This window comes from Equus przewalskii, chromosome 7 (assembly GCF_037783145.1).
Source record: "Equus przewalskii isolate Varuska chromosome 7, EquPr2, whole genome shotgun sequence".
In the NCBI taxonomy this organism is placed as follows: domain Eukaryota; kingdom Metazoa; phylum Chordata; class Mammalia; order Perissodactyla; family Equidae; genus Equus; species Equus przewalskii.
The window spans coordinates 43,859,595-43,880,372 of record NC_091837.1 but is presented as its reverse complement, the minus strand read 5'-3'; the positions used below and the strand labels follow the sequence as shown (position 1 = coordinate 43,880,372).

At 33.9% G+C, this 20,778-nt stretch overlaps 1 long non-coding RNA gene across 1 annotated transcript in view; it reads left to right on the top strand.

The window, feature by feature from the left end:
* Positions 1-14,024, top strand: part of LOC139084507 (uncharacterized) — a 63,942-nt gene extending 49,918 nt beyond the window's left edge. Inside the window, exons 3-4 of the long non-coding RNA XR_011541942.1 lie at positions 5,231-5,366; positions 12,656-14,024. This is a non-coding gene — a long non-coding RNA (uncharacterized lncRNA). The remainder of the gene's footprint in view (positions 1-5,230; positions 5,367-12,655) is intronic.
* The last annotated feature ends 6,754 nt before the right edge of the window (positions 14,025-20,778 follow it).

Genomic DNA, 20,778 nt, shown 5'->3' with positions numbered 1-20,778 from the left:
CTATTACAGCATCTCATATGTGTCATTTTTATCTGGAGATTACAAGACAGCCTTTCTCTGGATGGTGTCAAATGTCTCTGAAAATATCTTTTCAGATTTGGCTCACCTAGGTTGTTGGGTAAAGCAGTGAGTTTACTTTCCAACTTGCCCTGATTTGTATGCTATTTTTAGTTAAAGCCACACATAACTATGTGGGATAAAGATAATTTTACTGGATTTAGTGTGAAGGCACTCTTACATAGTAGGTCAGTAAATCACATGGAAACATCCTGAGTGTAAATACTTTTTCTCTAAATAAATAGATCTTTATTATTGTGTAATAGCTTTCTCTTTTACTTAATTCTCAAAATAAAAGTACTCAGAAAGAGTATTATTCACCTAATGTTGTTAGAGATGTTCAATATAGGTGTATATCACTTCGTTTAAGCATCCCTTAAAAATTTTTAAACACTTTTAATCCACTGGAAAATGCCAGGTGATTAAATTGTATTTTTTACTAGTAACTACAGTGATTTCTCATTAGGCCCTGAAATCTTCAAAACGATAGTCAACGTGAACAAGATAGAAAGAAGGTAAAATGACACACAAGAGTAATGCATTCCTAATAGTTTTGTGTGAGTCATTTGAAGTAGAGGGTGAGATTGTATTATGCTCTGACAACTGAATTTCTTGGCATTAAAGCAAAAAATGAATCAAACTATATTGCAGTCAAGAGGTCCAAATTAGACTTCAATAATGCCACACAACTCTATATTCCTAAAGAGAAAAATGTATGTAGAGATGCTTCTCGCTTTCTTTAAATATTATCAATGAATTTCTTTGAAATTATTTTCTTAATTGGCTTAAGGTTTATTCACTGAATCAAAAATATTATTTATACATTTTGGTTTATACATACTGCGTCATACACAGCTCTGCTCATTTTCCTGCTTTCTGACTAGCGCTGTGAAATTTTCCTTTCAGTGTATGTTCTCTTGATCAACTTCTAACTTTTTATTTATTTCTGAAGTAAACTTATTTTGTTGTATTTTGAGTTCAATTATGCTTTCTTTTCTTTTTTCTCCCTGTGTTTTAAAAACCATTTCCTTTCTTAGTTTTTGAATTTCTGATTCCAGGTGGTTTTTAATATCCTCAAATTCATGTTTAGATATATTTAATTCAATGAGAAGTATTGTCTGACCTTTCCTCTCTCTCTCTCTCTCTCTCACACTTGATTCATGCTTGCTTTTCGGGAGAATTTTCCTTAGTTGACATGAATTTCCTTTTCTGATTTTTTTCTAATACTTCCTTATGGGTCTGCTAATCTTTTGCTTATTCGTTGTTGTGGAATTGGGACATTTTACATGATTTTGTGTAGTTTAATTTTTTTTCTTGCTGTTCCATGTTGATTTAGCAGCTGTTCAAATTTTGAGAAGGATACTTTAGCTAATAAATTTTAAGGCTTTAAGTTTTCAAAGATAAGCGTTTAAAGGCTATTACTGTTTTCCTTCTTGGGACTACTTTTCTTTTATCCCTCATATTTTGATATGGAAGATTTTCTTAATATTTTCATTCAAATATTTTCTAAACACATATGTACCTAAGTCTCATGCATTTTTCCTGCTATGTTGTCTGCATAATTTATCAATTATCAAGAGAAGATATTAAAATACTGTATTATGGTATGTTTGTTTATTTCTGATGTTCAGTTGATTTTAGTTTATATATTTTGAGGCTGTTTTCATTACTATTTTTCTTTGACCCATTTGATATTTAGAAATAAATTTTGAAGCTGTCTTATAGTAGCTTATGAAATATATAAGAAAAAAACTGTTAGAAAAAATGTGCAAACTCCAGGAATAGGTAATTGATTCATAAAAGAGGAAACACAAATGATCAATAAAAATATAAAGCATACTTCATCTCACTAGTAGTCAGGTAATTTGGCATTCAAAGCAAGATGAGATTTTATTTCTTACTCATTCAATTGGTAAGACTTAAAGCCGACCAGTTCAAGTGTTGCAGGAGATGTGGAGCAATACGAACTCTGATACATGGCTGGTGAGACTAAATTATACATCATCTTGAGAGAGAGCACAGATTGCTAATCTGTAATAAAGCTGAAGCCATCCATACCTTATGAACACATCCAATTCTACAGGTGTAGCCTAGAGACATGTATAAAAATGCTTACTGAAACATTGTTTCGAATAGGAAATTTTTTTTAAAAAAGAGCCACTCAATTATCCATTAACAGAAAGACAGATATATACATTGTACTCTGTCCATCTAATGAATAATAGATAGCAGGGATGATGAGTGACCTACAGCTATTTCTATCAACAAAGATAAATCTTACAAACAAAATTTGGAACAAAAATATAAATTGAAAAAAGATACATTCAAGGTGCTATCATGTGAATTTAAAAACATGCAAAACATTAATATATATTGATTATCAATTCATGAGTATGTACTAAATATATAAAAAAATGAGACACTCCAAATTATGACAATGTTTTCCTCTTTGAAGGAGGAAGGAAAATCTAATTGAAGAAGTGAATTAAAGAGGTTTAATGTGATTTTTAAATTTTTGCTTCTTAATCAGAGTAATGGGAGTGCATATGTATATTTGTATACATGCCTCTTTTTGCTTGAGGAAGACTGCCCCTGAGCTAACATCTGTGCCCATCTTCATCTGTTTTGTATGTGGGATGCTGACACAGCATGGCTTGATGAATAGTGTGTAGGGCTGCTCCCAGGATTCGAACTCGTGAAACCTGGGCCACTGAAGTGGAGTACACCAACTTAACCACTATGCCATGGGGCCAGCCCTGTCATGATATTTTTAACTTACGAAATCGTAGATATTTCAAAAGAAGTGGTTTTCTTTTTATTTTCTCTTCCTAAATGTGTCATTTCTTAGATCACTACAATAATCATATACTTTAGGATAACAGACATAATGACCAATGAGTCAATTAAGCAAAAAATATTTACTTGCTGATTTTTCTATTTAAAAGTACGAGGTAATATTATGTTTTTGTAATGTGCTGGGATTTTAAACTATAACCACAGGAGAAGTTTAAAAGGAAGACACTGCTGACTTATTAAACCATGAGTGTGGAAAAACCCACAAGCTACCTATTCTTATGGTGAAGCTACTATAGATGGATATCAGTGTTGCTCTTAAAGAACCTGGAACATACCCAAGTTTATCCAAATTCACTATTCATCGCTCCCTTTCCAAAGAAACCATTTTATCCAAAAGAGAAGAATAGTGTTATATATTCTGAAACAATAATTTTATATCCATGTTTTTAATCTTTGGTGTAAAATCAAACATATAGGAAGGTTGTTCAAAATACCATAGGCTAAACCCCATGAAGCCCTATTAAATAAAAAATCTGGGTATGAATTTTCCCTATAAATATGTTGAAAAATATATTCCCCAGTGTTTCCAATGTAAAATTCAACTTGTAAATAACTGATTAATGGTATCAGCACCCAATTAAGCAAAAGTAGATTATCTGTAATTAAATTTATCTTTGTATGTACTTCAGGAGAGATTTTTGTTAGACTCAACACCATGTTTAGGTAAAGGGCAATCCTTAGAAGTAAGAGGAGCCTGGAGAAATTCAATATACTCTTTGTATGCTTTTGTTCTTTTTCCTTCATTCCAGCTCTCTGTATTTTTTCATAGCAAAATATGCATAGAACATAGTTCGGAGACTATTTCACCCTAAGAACAGGCGTACTTTAGAATTAATTAAAGAGCTCTTTGGAAATTAATATCTCATTCTGATAATACAACTATTGATTTATTGACCTTTTATTTGTCAGTTTTAGTAGTGATTGATGACCCTGTTTTTAATTTTATAGATTGTAATTGTAGAGCCAGTAATAAAGCACTGATACATAATTTATGGGAAAAAAGAAGAATTAGTAACCTCTACACAATACAACTACATTTCAGCCTCAAAAGATTTAGTTCATTTTCCCAACCAAGAAAAAATTAAGGAATAGAAAATAATACATTTTATCTTCATATTAATAATTTAGAACCAACAGAGGGAGAAAACCCATTGTCCTTTTCATAATTATCTAAGTTCATAGAGTTTCAAAAGAACAGCTGCTTATTCAAAGTCAATCCAGAAGCAGTTTTTATCATAAAGGTAATGGAAGTTTGTGCCTAGTTACACCTTAGCTGGAAAAAAAAAATGACTTCTCCCTTTTACTCCTTTTTGATGTTCTGTGTATCAAAGGCCAAAAAATCCACTTCGCTTAAAGTCTATCTTGTCAGTTAATTTTTATTAATAAATGGTTATGTGTTTAAACAGTGCTTCTTTGGGAGGCAACATGTAAATAAACCCTTAGGGGTGCCAGAGGCAAAATGACAGCAGATGTGATGATACATAACAAATACTTATCGGGGGCTGGATGTCATTTCTTCCTCCTAGGCACCTTGTTATAATTTGGAATATATTAGCTTTCTGAGGGAGAGACAGGGAAAAAGAAGGAGGCTAAAGACAATATCATGCTTTGGAGACACATACAATTTAGGGTAAATAAAAGAAAGAGATTTCCACAAAACAATGACAACAACAAGAAAAATAGATAAAAGATAAACTGGCAGAAAGAAAGAAAGAGAAGTAGGAAAGAAAAATGAGCTAGAATTCAGAGGACATCAACAAACAAGCTGTAGGGGTGGAGATGAAACACCATTTACCGCAAGTCTGCTATGTCCCAGGTGTTTTATATGTATTCTATCAATTAATCATTACATCATCTAACTGCCCTTAGGGGTAGGTAATCTTTCTCAATTAATAGATGATAAAATTTTGGTTCAGATAAAACTCTCAAAATCTGTTTAAACAAGAAATCTAATGTGTCATTTCATTTATTCCTTCCATTCATGTGAGAAAAAAGGATGTATCAATGATCAACTTCTGGCTTTTCAAAGAAAATTCCCAAGTATTTGTACCTTTGAGCAAACAGAGATATCCATTTAAATATTATTTCAGGACACTATGATATTAAGTAAAGCAATCAATTGGAATTACACACCTCTTAGAGTTTAAGGGTTAATTTAGTAAGACAACACAATAATATCAGAAGTCTGGGGGTTTTACAAGGTCTCATTATTGAATTTAAACTTCTTAAGAATAATGCTTTGATGCAGAATGTTATATACTTTTCTTGCTGGGGTAATATTTTGTCTTACATTTTGTGAACTTTTTTTTAAAACCAGCAATTGGAAAGTCTTATATTTCAAGACTAAGAACTGGAACTTCATTGGTTAACCTCAAGCAAAAAAGAGGATGCCTGTAAAATTCAACTCCTATAATACGGAAAGGAAAAGGTCAGAAGAGGATAATTAAGAAATGGTAGGTAGAGGGTGTAGTGGTCTAGATCTGTAGTGTTTTGCCTCTATACAAGTAATGCTCAGTCAAACATCCGTAAGTGATAGAACTGCTTGGGGCTCTATGTCTGCCTGAAGCCAAAGCTTCTGCTGGCTCAATTATCCCTTGGCCTCTCACATCCAAGGAGGTAATCAGTGCATATAGCCCAGAGAACGTAAGATGAATGAAAAAGAAAGTGTCATAAGTTTGACATAGAGGAAACAATAGTGGGGAAAGGATTTAGATTCATAATCAAGGGCAAATAAGAAAAGGGTAGAAACTATAGCTTCATCAAAATGGCAGAATACAGTAACCTGAAAACCTATCCACAACCTAAGAAATGCTGGATATCACATGAAAATTAGTTCACAGATGAGCTCACAAGGAAGAAAGGAAAATAGAAAGATGACAGAAATGAAGAAGAAATGAAAACAAAAGTGGAAAGTAAAATGAAATGATACTGTAGCAGCCTGGACTTTATCTTTGGCTCCTTGGGAAACTAGGAGCATGGATTATAACTTCTTTCAGGGGTGGATCTTGAGCCCACATGAGGTGGAGCTTTGAAGCTGGGCTCCCCTTCAATAAAGTTAGGACTTCAAAGGTCTTCATATGCGGTAAAATAATTCACTAGAAAAAATCTAGTCTTCAGCACAGGGTGATAAGAAGCTCCTCTGTCTCTGTGAGGGCTATTGGTGAGAAAGGTTAGTGCCCTAAGGATATATCGAACTCCAGCCCTGCATTTATATGGGTCTACATTCAAATTTCTAATAGATAAGTAGAATGGAAACTCCCCTACCAAGAGAATAATTTAAATATTATTCCTGAGTTTCTGATAGCCCAAGGTTCCTAGAAGAGCTACACGTGAAACTCCTCTGAAGTAAAATGTCCATAACTAAGATTGGAAGGAATTCACACGGGAAAAAAATGCCCACTGAAAATGAAGACAAAGAAAAAAATGAAGAACCAATTCGCATATGAGAGTTAGCAGACACCAAACAAAATAGAATCCCAGAACTTGAAGCCCTAAAGGGGCGTTCTTGAAAAACAAAGATTTCTGCTAAAAAATTATTGCAGAGTCAAAATCCTCCAGGGTGGGTAACATAAGAAATCGGACACCAGCTGAGGAGGCAGTTATTGAACTAGAAGTTAGACCTGGGAAAAATTCACAGAATTCAGTGTAATGAATCAAAAATATTTTAAAAATATGGAAAAGAGATTACAAATCTGTATGATAGGGCTCATACCGCTAATAATAGTTTTATAAAGAAAAACTAGAGTCTATGACAGAAAGAGAACAAAGAAAGAGAGAGACATATTTGACAAGAAAAGGGATTTTTCAGAACTGATGAAACAAAATACTCCTCAGATTTGAAACTGTATCAATACCAAGTAAGAGAAAAGTAAAGAAAGTGAGGAAGATCAAAAACAAGAAAAATATTTTTAAAAGGAACTAAATTAAAAGGAGAACATATCCTTAAAGGAACAATAATTTCATTGAACACAAGCTTCACAGTAGCAAAAACAGGAGAGAAGACAATAATGTCGAGAGAAAATTGTCCAACAAAATCTGAATATCCAACTAAATCGCCATCCAAGAGTAAGGGTATGTAGACAAATAGAGATTGAGATAATTTGACATTTTTAACCCTTGCTGAAAGCATGAAAAATGAACAGTCTCCATGAAGAGGGCATCTGAATCCAGAATGAAGGAGAGAAATGCCAGAAACAATGGTACACAATAAGATGGTGAATATGTTGGTAAATCTAAACAAGCATCGACCGTGTAGAATCACAATACTTGTTACAGAAGGAGTCAATGTATAATACCCCTCTTCTCCACCTGAATTGGAATACCTTGAGAAATATTCTTAAGATCTAGGCAGATGGAGATCAAAACATCAGTTTTCATTAACCAATATCTGTATATTGGGATATATGGTTTAGGTGTAGAGCTAGACTAGTTTGAAAACCTACTGTGAAACAAACTTACTCCTCAAAATAGCAGCCACTCTGAGATTTGCAATTGGCCAAGAGCATGTGTGCACTTTGCAAGCAACCTGATGCCAACGAGAAGAGAAAGGAGTTTATTAGCCTGTCTTCAACTCCTTCTCCCAAATTCACTAATCAGATTACTTACCACTTCCCTTTTTGGAAGGTATATCAGTTATATTAACATAAAGTATGTGGCTGTTACAAATAATGCAGAAATCTTCTTGGATTACAAGAGAAAAGGTTTATTTCTTGATCATATAAAACCCACCGTTGTTCAGCTGTGACACTACTCAATGACTTCATTCCTGGTCTTATTACCGGCTGAAGGAGAGGTCCCTCTTTGGGACATGCTATTCTTATGGCTAAGAGCGAAATAAATGCAAACCGTATGATGACTCTTCCTTTGGGAAGGTGCACAAGTCACATCTGTTTATATTACATTGGCTAAAATTTCACACAGCAAAGCCTGATCTGAACAAATAATATAACCTCCCAAAGGAGGAATGAGTGAGGGGGTAAGGCAAGAGACACCCCCATAGTGCCACTTTGTCTGTATGAAAAAGAGGAGCCAAAGAAAGGATCTGCCCCCAAAATAATAGTAACCAATTTTGTATGCATGTGGATGTGCAGGGAGACAGGTGATGTAAAGCAAGATAAAATTAATATTCTAGACAATAGAGTAGAATGTTGAGGAGTGATGAAAAATAAGTAGTGTTTTTCAAGAGAAAGAAGTACTAATTTTTGACATTGTTAAGTTTTGCATGCATGTTAAAATTTTAAGTATAATAAAAATTCATAGAAATTAAATATAGGATAATTAAAAAGGGGAATAAATTAAATTTGAAAAAACAAATAGAATACAGATATTGAATGGAAGAATAAAGGAAAAGCAGGTTAATTCAAAGCACAACATGAGATGGTAGAAATTAAATCAAATACATTAGTAAGCATAATAAATGTAAATGGACCAAAGTCAGTAGTTAAAATCCAGAAATAGCCAGACTGGAAAAAACAAAAATAACTCATCTATATGTTATTTTCCTGAAATACAAGAACATGGAAAATTTGAAAATGAAAAAAGAAAAAAAGAAAAACTAACATCAAGCAAATGCTTATCCATGTAAAGATAGGAAGCTATGGTTAATACCAGAGAAAACTGACTTTAAGACTTAAACTACTATTGTGGATACAAAGAAATATTTACTAAATTATCCATTCTGAACTTACGTACGCTAAACATGATTACAAAATATTTAAAGGAAAATTTGACAGAATGGCAAGGAGAAATTAACAAATGTATAATGATTATGGGAGATTTTAACATCTATTTCTCATAATTTTTAGATAAAGTAGACAGCATATTAAAGACATCAAAGATTTGAATACAGTTATTTTTACATCTGATGAATGCAGTAACAATTATCTAAAAATCTACTTCCAACGATTAATACACATTCTTCCCTTGGCTGATGAGTGGTGAGCGTCCACGCCAGGGATCCATACCTGCAAACCCAGGCCGCCAAAGCAGAGCACGCTGAACTTTTAACCACTGTGCAGCAGAGCTGGCCCCACAATGAGAAATTTTGTTTCCTTAAATGTTTCAATAAAAATTATTTTTATAACAAAATTTTGTAAAAATTTTAAAAATTTCTCTTAGAAAAAGAGAAAAGACAAACCCGAATGAGCTAATGTTTTATTTCTCAACATTTTTTTGGAACATTCAGAAAATAGATCATCTCTTAGGACAAAAGCAATTCTCAGTATTCAAATATTGGTACTATACAGACCATATATTCTCATCATGATGTTATAATGATAGAAACCAATGACAAAAAGTTAAATTTAAAAACATACCTGATAAATTAAAAACATCATTCTAAATAATTCATGGTTCAAAGAATAAATCTTAATAGACATTTTAAATATTCAAAATTGAATAATTCATAGGCTATAGCCTTTATTAGTTTTCCATTGCTGCTGTAACAAGTTGCCAAATCTTAGTAGCTTAAAATAGCATGAATTATTATCTTAGTATTCTGGAGGTCAGAACACTGAAATGGGTCCTCGCTAAATCAAAATGTCAGGAAGGCTGCAGTCCTTCCTGGAGGCTCTGGGCCCAATCTCTTTCCTTGCCTTTTCCAGTTTCTGGAAGCCACCTGCATTCTTTCATCCATGGCTCCCTTCCACCTTCAAAGCCAATAATGATCTGTTGAGTCTTTTTCACATTTCATCATGGGATTCTGACTCTCTCTTTCACTTTAAATGATTCTTGCAATTACACCGAGTCCACCTGGGTTAATCCAGGATATTCTCCCCATCTCAGGATCAGTTGGTTGGCAAACTTAATTCCACACGCAACCTAAACCCTCCCTTGCTATGTAACATAACATATTCCCAGTTTCCAGGGATTAGAATGTGGGCATCTTTGGTGGGGATGGGAGGGCATCATTCTGTCTACCACACAGCTAAATTATTATTTTGAGGGAAAACTACAGACAAATACTATACAGAAAAAAGGCCAAATATTTTAGGGAGGCATCCATTTTAAGAAGACAGAAAAAGAAAACCAGGATAAACCAAATAAAAGATGAAGGAAATATTTATGATAAAGAAAAAATATCAATGAACCAGAACACATAAATATTAGAGAAGATCACAAAAGCCAAATCTTCTTCTAGATAAGAATAATAAAAATTAAAATAAACAAATCCTTTGAAAATTCAGTCTAGAAAAATGAACTACTCAAATAAACAACACTAAAAATGACATGAGGAAGAAGACATAATTAAAATTGAGCAGAGATTAAAAACATAGAATAAAATGAAAAATTTAAACAAGTAACTTGAAAATTAGCAGTTTTTATTTAAAAAAAATTAAACCTGTCTCAAGAAAAACAAATTTTAAAGCATAAACCTATAACCATTAAAGAAATGGAATCAGTATTGAGAAATCTATCACCCTCCTGAACACACTGTAATGTTCTACGCCCGCAAGGATTTTAAAAGCAAGTTTTACTAAATCTTCAAGGAACAGACACTTCGGAGAATTGAAAATAGATAATATTCCCCAAACTCATTTTACTAGATGAGTGAATTTTTGGCACTCAAATGAGAGAAGTCTGCAGGAAAAAAAAAGAAAATTTAGAACACAGATCACTTTCTTTCATAATATAGATACAAAATCTGTATCAAGCTAAATCAAGCAAAGTATAAAATCTCAGACTGTACTAAAAATTTTTGTACCTCACAGGAAAGTAATGTTTGTTATGTCGTTAATAGATAAGTAGAAAAAATATAACACTCTTTCGTGATCAAAATTTAGCTAGGAATAGAAGGGAGGTTATTTTAATATGGCAAGTGATGTCCAGCAAACACCTACAGTAAATAACATACTTACAATTTTAAAAGAAGACAGAAAAAGAAAACCAGAATAAACTGTCAATTCTCTTAAATTCTCAAAAGAAAAAAAAATACTCACTACTATTACTTTTATTCAACATATACTGGTGGTTTTTTCAAGTGCAAAAAGACAAGATAAAGAAATATGTAAGTATTTGTAAGAAAGAAAGGTTTATTAAAATTTCTATGTAAAAGTAAATAGCCGAGAAGGTACAAGAAAATTTTGAAGAATATAAAGAATAAAAGAGGATTTGTTCCTCCATATTTAGTCCTTCCCTTTGATATTAACACAGCAATAGACAAATAGATCAATGGAACAGAATTGACAGCCTGGAAAGAGAAATTCTCTGAAGAAACTCTTGGAAGATGACAGAAGTAGCATTAAAAATCAGCGAGCAGAATGGGCATTTTGACAACTTAAGTAGCTATCCACTTATATAAAAAATAAAATTAGAGTAATACTCAAATGCCCTTCAGAAAACAATAATTTCACCTTGATTAAATACTGGAAAGTTGTATTAGTTTCCTAGGGCTGCTATTATAAAGTACCATAAATTGGATACCTTAACCATTTATTGTCTCATAGTTCTGGAAGCTAGAAGTCTAAGATGAAAGTTATCATCAGGCCATGCTCCCTGTGAAATCTGTAGGGGAACCCTGCCTTGCCTCTTGCTAGCTTCTGGTGTTTTGCCAGCAATGTTTGCCATTCCTTGGCTTGTAGATGCATCCTTCCTATCCTGTCTTCACGTGGCATTCTCCCTGTGTGTCTTCACATTATACTCAGATAAATATTTGTATGCCAATGCTCATTGCAGCGTTTATTCACAAGAGTCAACAAAATCAAATAGCCAAAGGTAGACACTACTCAAGTGTCCATCAACAGAAGAATGATTAATATATATACATACAATAGCATGTTTCTAAGCCTTAAAAAGGAATGAAGTTCTGATATATGTTACAACATGGAAGACCCTTGAAAACATTACACTAAGTAAAATAAACCAGACACAAAAGAACAAACATTGTATGGCTCTGTTCATATGAAATATCTAGAATAGGCAAATTCATAGAGACAGGAGGTAGATTAGAGGTTACCAGGGGCTGGAGAGAGAAGGGAACGGAGAGCTATTGCCTAACGGTTACAGAGTTTCTCTTTGGAGTGATGACAAAGTTTGGAAACAGATAGTGGAGAGGATTGCACAACATTGTAAATGAAAATTAATGCCACTGAACCATACAGTTAAAAATGATTAAAAAGGCAAATTTTGTTACATATTTTACCACAATAAAAAAATGAGAACAAAAAAGAAATAGCTACAGCTATGATGACTTATACTCATCCAGTTTCTCTATCTCTTAGGAGATTAGATTTAATTACTGAAAAATAGAATATTAAGAACATGATATAATTTATATTTTACTAAAATATGTTATATCTCTTTACGTTTTTCCTCCTTCCTTCTACTACCCACAATTCTAGGTTTCTTTACAGAAGTAAAAATCTTATACTATGGATTTCTCAAAACATGATACAGCTCCTCAGTAAAGGCAGTGCCATGGAGCACATCCTTTTAAGCTATGAGGCATTTATTTATAATATTTGACTTGAAGTCACCATAAAACCATGTAACAACAAACTATGTTATTACACAATTCGGCCTCCGTAATTCTAAAGATGCTGCTCAGTAAGATCAGCACCTCATGTACCTAATTTCATAATGTGACCAAAGAGGCCAATCTTGTGTGTTCAATGTTGTCCATGTTTAAAAAATCCACTTTAACATCAGATCTTAGAGGGACCCATTTAGAGCTATGGATTTCTTGTGGAAATTGTTCTATTTCCTTGAATAGCAATAGGAAAATCAACTCTCGTTCTTTCTCTAGGAGCTGAAAAAGGAATACACTTGCAGGTGAAACAAACTGTCTTTATTCTGTTGAAATAAAACTCAAGCTATGTGCTCAGCAGCATATGTGAATAGCAGATTGAAACTTGGTCGCAGAGAATTTTCTGTTCCTGACAACATCTGTTATACTTGACAGATGCTCCAGTGCCAACATCGCACCAAGCAAACTGAGACTACAAGACAGTAGAAACTCCCAGTGTTTTAGCTTCTTTTCTGGAGAAAAACACCATTAACTCAGAAACTAGGTTCTGAACTGAATGAAATACATATAATGTTTGCATCTTGTGGATTACAAGCATATGTGATTTCAGTGATTAAAATATCATATTCCTCACCCCCCTGCTTCCTCATAGACAGAAGGTCTGGCTCCTTAATCTGACATTTGAGTTCATAACATTTCAAAATGTTTTCATTTTTTCCCTATGACTAGCAAAGTAAGAAATAGAATATCAGAAAAACGTGGAATGTTTATTCCCAATAATAAGAACAACATTGTGATGTTAATAAATGCATAGGCAAAGAACATGAACAGTAAAATTACTCAAAAGGAAATGCAGACAATAAACATGTATTAGACATGGTGTGACTTTGCTAGTATTGAAATGAATGCAAATTTAAACAAAAACGAGGTATAATATACAAGGCATGCACTTTAAAATATATAATTTCAAAAGCTACTGCTAGTACAGTATGTCCAGAGTACCGCTGCTTTGACTGTAGAACAGTAAATTTATATGTTCATTTTGGAAAGCATTTTGGCATACCAAAGGTCATTAAAAAACGTTTGTAGAACTCACTTTAGGAGCTGCTGGTTAATTTCATGTTGATAAGCAAGCACCGACTATTGACTTCTTCCACAAAATTCAATCCTAGGGAAACTGAAGAAACAACAGGAAAATAAGGATTTCAGAAAGAAGCCAAAAAACTGAGCAAACCATTCAGAGCATGGAGTATGTTTTGAGTTGTTTGCGTCTGGAAGATGAGCGGCTGTAGGCTATGAAGGAAGAGGGTAGATTGAAGGCGCAGTGAGGTTGCAGGTGGGAGTTAAGTTTTAATTCTTAACTTTTTTTGAAGTCTTACATATATATTACACATATAAATCACAAGTGTACAGCTTAGAGACTGATTTTAAATGTAACTACTGCCAGATCAAGACAGAGAATATTATAAGCATCAACATCAATATGTTTATCAACATCCAGAAACCTCCCTGCTGCCCCGACCCAGTCTACTTTCCCTGAAGAGGACGATCAGTTAACTTTGGCTCCTTTTGAACTTTGCATAAGTAGAGCCACACTCTTTTGCATCTGGTATGTATAGCTCAAAATTATAATGGCAAAATTTAATCATTTTATTGCATGTGGTAGTAATTTGTTATATTATTATTGTTAATATTAATTTGCATTATTTTAAATTTTATTTATCATAGTATATTTATTGTGTATATATTACCTATCATTTATTATTATATTAATTATATTATTGAATATAGCAGTAGTTTATGAAATACTATATAATATTCTGTTGTATGAAAATATCAAACCTTTTTAAGTCATATCTTAATGGGCATTTGGGTTGTTTCTAGTTTTGGCTATTATTAAAAAAAAAAGCTGCTAAAACTTCCTTGTAAGTACTTTTTGGTGCCAACACGCATCTATTATATTGAGTCTATACTTAAGAGTATTAAAATTCTTGTTTTTTTACGGAGAAAACAGGGATGATGATAAGTTTAAGAAATCACAGAAGATAAAACAAAAAATATCATAAAACTTTATTTCTATTCATACATACATGTTCAACAACAGAAAACTTGATCACTCAATAGAAAGTGAGAGTGGAGAAAAAAGAGAACATACAATAAATAAAGAGTGTGAACTAAGACGTCAAAAATAATTAATAAAATAACAATAAATAAAACAAAAATAGATGAGTCAAACAATTCAAAGACAGTTGTTTTCAGGTTTGATTTAAAAAACTACACAGGATGCAATAAAATTAACAGGATGCATTTATATCAAAAAGTACAGTAAAGGTTGAAAATAAAAATTTGGAAAATTATACCTGGTAAATACGAACGAAAAGACAGTTGGGTTAGCTACTTTAACGTAAGACATAGTAAAATTGAAACCTAGATATGTCATAAGTTTCAAAGGATATATATCTAGGTAGATCTAGATATAGATAGATAGATAGATAACCTAGATAGATGGATGGATAGATATATAGATGGATAGATATATCTATAATAGGTAGATGGAGTAAGAGTCATATATGCATTAAGATATATAGATATAGATGCAGAATAAGAGAACTATATGAAATAAACATCATAAAAATATATACATAAAATAATACATCCACAAAACATATCAAACATCAGCTGACACAATTGCAAGAAGAAATGTATGTCATGTTATAAATTCTATTTGAAAGTTTTAATGCACTCCTCAGAAACTTAAAGTACAAGCAGATCAAGATAAGCAGCACTACCAAACTGTTAAACAATGCAATTAACAATCTATTATATACACACATATCTATATAAAATTCTACATGTAATAGAGAACAACACTTTTAGCAGGATTATAATATCAACAAAAATAGAGTCTGTGTTAAGCCACAAAAGAAGCCTCAATCAACCCCAACTGATGAACAACAAAGCATATGCTCTCCTGAAAAATACAGTAAAAATTTGGAAAATTACAGTAAATACAGTACACTTAGATCCATTAAAGGAATCATTGATAAGTTGGACTTCTTTAAAATTAAAGAAACTTCTGTTCTCTGAAAAACAAGAGAAGACAAGCCACAGACTGAGAGCAAATATTTGTAAAACACACATCTGACAATATGATCCAGTAATCCTACTTCTGGGTATATATCCAAAGGAAATGAAAATAGGATAGCCAAGATATGGAAACCCAACCTAAATGTCCATCAATGGATGAATGGATGCAGAAGATATGAGATATACACACACACCCCAACATACACAATGAAATATTATTTGGCCATAAGAAAGAAGGAAATCCTGCCATTTGTGACAACATAGATGGACCTTGGGGGCATTATTCTAAGTGAAATAAGCCAGACAGAGAATGACAAATACTGCATGGTATCATTTATATGTGGAATCTAAATAAAAGGTCAAACCCAGAGAAACAGAGAGTAGAAGAGTATTGCCAGGGGCCGGGGGTGGGAGAAATAGGGAAAAATTGGTAAAAGGATGCAAACTTTTGTCTATAAGATAAGTAAGTTCTGAGGATCAAATGTATGATACAGTGACTATAGCTGATAATACTATATTGTATAATTGAAATTCGATAAGAGAGTAGAACTTAAATATTCTTATGAAAAAACAAGAAAGAAAGAAAAAGATAAATATGTGAGGTCATGGATGTGTTAATTGACTAGGTGGGAGGAATCCTTTCACAATGTATACATATATCAAATCACCTTGATGTGCACTTTAAAGATCTTACAATTTTATTTGTCATTTATAGTTCATTAAAGCTGATAAAGAAAGAAAAAAAGACATCTGATAAAGGAGTGTTATCCAAAACATACAAAGAATTCTTAAAACAACAAGAATAAAACAAGTTGATTAAAAAGTGGGCCAAAAACCCAAACAGGCATCTCATCAAAAAAGCTACACAGATGGCAAGTAAGCATATGAAAGGATATTCCATATCATATGTTATCAGGGAAATGCAAATTTAAACAATGAGATACCACTACAAACCTATTAGAATGACCAAAATCCAGAACAATAACACTATATGCTGGTGAGGATGTGGAGCAACAGAAATTCTCATCCATTGCTGGTAGGAATGCAAAATGGTACAGCCACTTTGGAAGATAGTTTAGCAGTTTCTTACAAAACTAAACATGCTCTTACCATAGTCACACTCTTTGGTATTGACCCAAAACTAAACATGCTCTTACCAGTAGTCACACTCCTTGGTATTGACCCAAAGAGTTGAAAACTTGTGACCATACAAAAGCCTGTACACGGATGTTTATAGCAGCTTTATTCATAATTGCCAAAACTTAGAAGGAACCAAGATACTCTTTAGTAGGTGAATGCATAAATAAACTGTGGTACATCCACACAATGGAATATTATTCAGCCCTAAAAAGAAAAGAGCCATGAAAAGAAAAATAGAGGAAACTTAAAAACATATTACTATGTGAAAGAAGCCAATCTGAAAAGGCTACGTACTGTATAATTCCATCTATATGACAATCTGGAAAAGGCAAAGCTATGAGACAGTAAAAAGATCAGTAGATGCCGAGAGTAGGGGAACAGGAGGATGGATGAACAGGTGGAGCACAGAAGATTTTTAGGGCAATGAAAATACTCTGTCTGATACTATAATGGTGGACACATTTCATTACACATTGTCCAAACCCACAGAACATACAATACCAAGAGTGAACCCTAATGTAAACTAAGGGTTTTGGGTGATCATGATGTGGCCATGTAGGTTCATGAACTTTAACAAATTTGCCACTCTGATGGGGGATGTTGATAACTGGGGAGACTATGTATATATGGAGCAGGGGATATATGGACAATCTCTGTACTTTCCTATTAATTTTACTGTGAACCTAAAATGGCTTTAAAAATGTAAAATCTAAATTAAAAAAATAAACTAAATATATTTTATAAATACAAAAGGCACAAAAGACAAAAAAAAAAAAACCCCAAAACATAAGGATAACTAAAATAGCTCATATGTTTGGCAGCTAGAAAATGTATAAATAGATAGCCAATATGTTAAAATAATTCACAATGGAAATCTTAAAAAACATTTTTAGAAGTCATTGATAATAGAAAACACTACAGATCAGTGTTTACGTGTTACAGTTAAAACAGTAAAAAATCATTATGAAATCCCAATCAAGATATTACTTGACTATGAAAAACTTGATGAACTTTCTCTAAATTAAAAATAAGTATGCTGCAAAAGGAAACACATTAAAGAGTTTAGGATGATGGTCTATGAGACAGAGTTGCAAGAGAGAAAATACAAAGAAAAATAAATACTTTGCTCTTGTAATTTAATTTAAGTAAATGACTTATAAGAAAAATATATATGATATATGTAATTATGTAATTCAGAAAATAATGTATGTATACAAATGGATTTATTACAGTGTTATCTATAGTGAAGATATAGTATCACTCATCTCCATGTCCAACAACAGAGAGAGAACCCAGTGGATTAATACAATGACATATTATGCAGGCCTTAAAATAACAGGGAAGATTATGTGGACGCGTCCAATAAGAATTTTTAAAGAAATAATTGTTTTCATTAAAAGTAAGTTTGTTTCATAAACTGCATTTAATATAATTATTGATGTTGGAAACCCCAATTATGTGTAAAGCAGATAATATATGTATGAATAGAAAAATGAATCCGAGACAATATAAACCACTGTTGGAACTTTTGGAAGACGGCAGCATGAGAGGATCCTGATCTCATGTCCTCCCATAGACAGAACAAACTTATGACTACATGTGAAATAATTTTCTCCAAGAGAGATCTGGAAACTGGATGAAAAGAACTGCCACAACAAGGGACAACACCGAGAGGGGTAGAAGAGGTAGATACTGTCCTGCTGAGGAAAAGAACCACACCTGAGCCACTGCACTTCACTGTCAAGAGTGATCTCAAAGGTACAGAACTTCTGGAGAAGTGAGGGATCAAAGCTCCACATTAGGCATCCCAGCCCTTAGATTCAGCACAAGAGAGATGAGGCCCTAAAACACTCGACTTTGAAAGTCAATGAGGAATATGCCCAGAAAAACTGTAGAACTTTAAGGAAAAGAAAACCTGCTCTTAAAGGGCCCATGTATAGACTCTCTCAACCTGAAACCGGCACAAAATGCCAGAAAGAAAATTCATAGTAAAAGATACTCCTTTAGTAAGCTCAGAGCATCTCCTGGTGAGGCAGGAGGTGGCTGGGCCCCTCCACATCAGGAACCGAGACACTGATGTCAGCAATTTTTGCGACCTAGTTCAGTCGCAGTGACACAGATGCTGGCAGACTTCATTTTGGAATTCTCTAGCCTGTTAGTGCAGGGGCCTGCCCTGCCCACTGGAGCTCCTGAGGCAATTAAGTGCAGCCAGGCAGCACAGGCAGCCTGCCCCATAGACCTACCCCACCCACCAGTCAGCCTACAGCAGATTTGTGCCAATAGCCTCTCAACCAGCCACACAGGGGATCTGCCTCGCCCACCAGTGCACGTGAAATGATCACACTGCTGCACGGGGTGAGGGAGGAGGAGGAGGAGGGGGCTAGCTCTGCCACCCAGTACACCTGAGGTGGTTTCATGCCCCTAGGCTATACACCCAGATTCAGTGGGGGCCTGCCCCACCCATCAGTGAGCTCGCAGCAGTCATACACTGCTGAACCCCATGACCAGCCACACTGGAGCTTGACCCACTCACCAGCAAGCCCTTAGCAGTTGTGTGCTATGAGACCTTGCAGTCAGCTGCAACAGGGGCCTGCTCTACTCAATAGTGCATCTGCAGCAGCTGCAGGTGGCCAGGCCTTGCAAACAACAGTCCTGGGGGCCAGCCCCACATACCCATGGGCCTGCAACAATAGTGGTCCTGCCACAAAAGAAGGGCACACACAGCCCACACAAGGGACATCCCTGGAACATTTGGCACAGGTGACAAGAGGGGAGCACACTGCTAGGCCCCATAAGACATCTACATAAGGTCACATTTACAATATTGGAGATGTAGCTGATCTACCTAATACACAGAAACAAGCATAGAGAAGTAGGCAAAATGAGGAGACAGAGGAATACATTCCAAATAAAAGAACAGGACAAATACTCAGAAAAAGAACTAAATGAAAGAGAGAGAAATAAAAACCTGATAAAAAGTATGAAGTAATAGTCCTAAGTAATGGTCGTCGAACTCAGAATAAGAATAGATGAACATAATGAGAACTTCAACAAAGAGCTAGAAAATATAAAAAATAATCAGAGCTGAATAATACAATAATTAAAATGAAAAATTCACTAGAGGGAGTCAACAGTATAGTAGATGATACAGGAGAACAGATGAGTGATCTACATGAAAGAATAGAGGAAATCACCCAAGCTAAACAGAAAAAAGCAAAAATAATTGAAAAAATAAAAACAGTCTAAGGGACCTCAGGGACAACATACTAACATTCACAATATAGGTGTCCTAGAAAGAAGAGAGAGACAAAGTGACAGAGGACTTATTTGAAGAAATAATATCTGAAAACTTCCATAACCTGAGGAAGGAAACAGACATCCAGGTACAGCAAGCACAGAGAATATCAAACAAGATGAACTCAAAGAGGCCCACATCAAGACGCATTATAATTAAAATGTCAAGAATTGAAGATAAAGAGAATCTCAAAAGTAGCAAGTTACATACAAGGGAAACCCTATAAGTCTATCACCTGACTTCTCAGCAGAAACCTTAGAGGCTAAAAGGGAGTGACATGATATATTCAAAGTGCTGAAAGGAAGAAATCTACAACAAGAATATTCTACCTGCAAGGTTATCATTCAGAAAGGAAGGAGAGATAAAGAGTTTTCCAAGCAAGCAAAAACTACAGGAGTTCATCGCCACCAAACCAACCTTACAAGAAATTTTAAAGGGACTTCTGTAAATAGAAAAGAAAAGGTCACAAATAGAAATAAGAAAATTATCAAAGAAAAAAATCACTTGTAAAGGCAAATATATAGTAAAGCTAGTGTGAAGGTCAAAAGACAAAAGTGCTAAAATCATTTATATCTACAATAAGTGGTTAAGGAATACACAAAATTGAAAGAGGTAAAATTTCATGTTAAAAACATAAAAAGTGGGGTAAAGGGAGTAAAAGTGTATCAGTTTTAGTATGAGATCAAACTTAAAAGACCATCAACTTAATGTAGAATGGTATATACATGTATTGTCATATATGAACCTCATGATAACCACAAACCCAAAACATATAATAAATACACAACAAGTAAAGAGAAAGGAACCCACACATAACACTAAAGAAAATCTTCAAATCACAAGAGAAGAGAGGAAGAGAAGAAGAAAAGAACAGAGAATT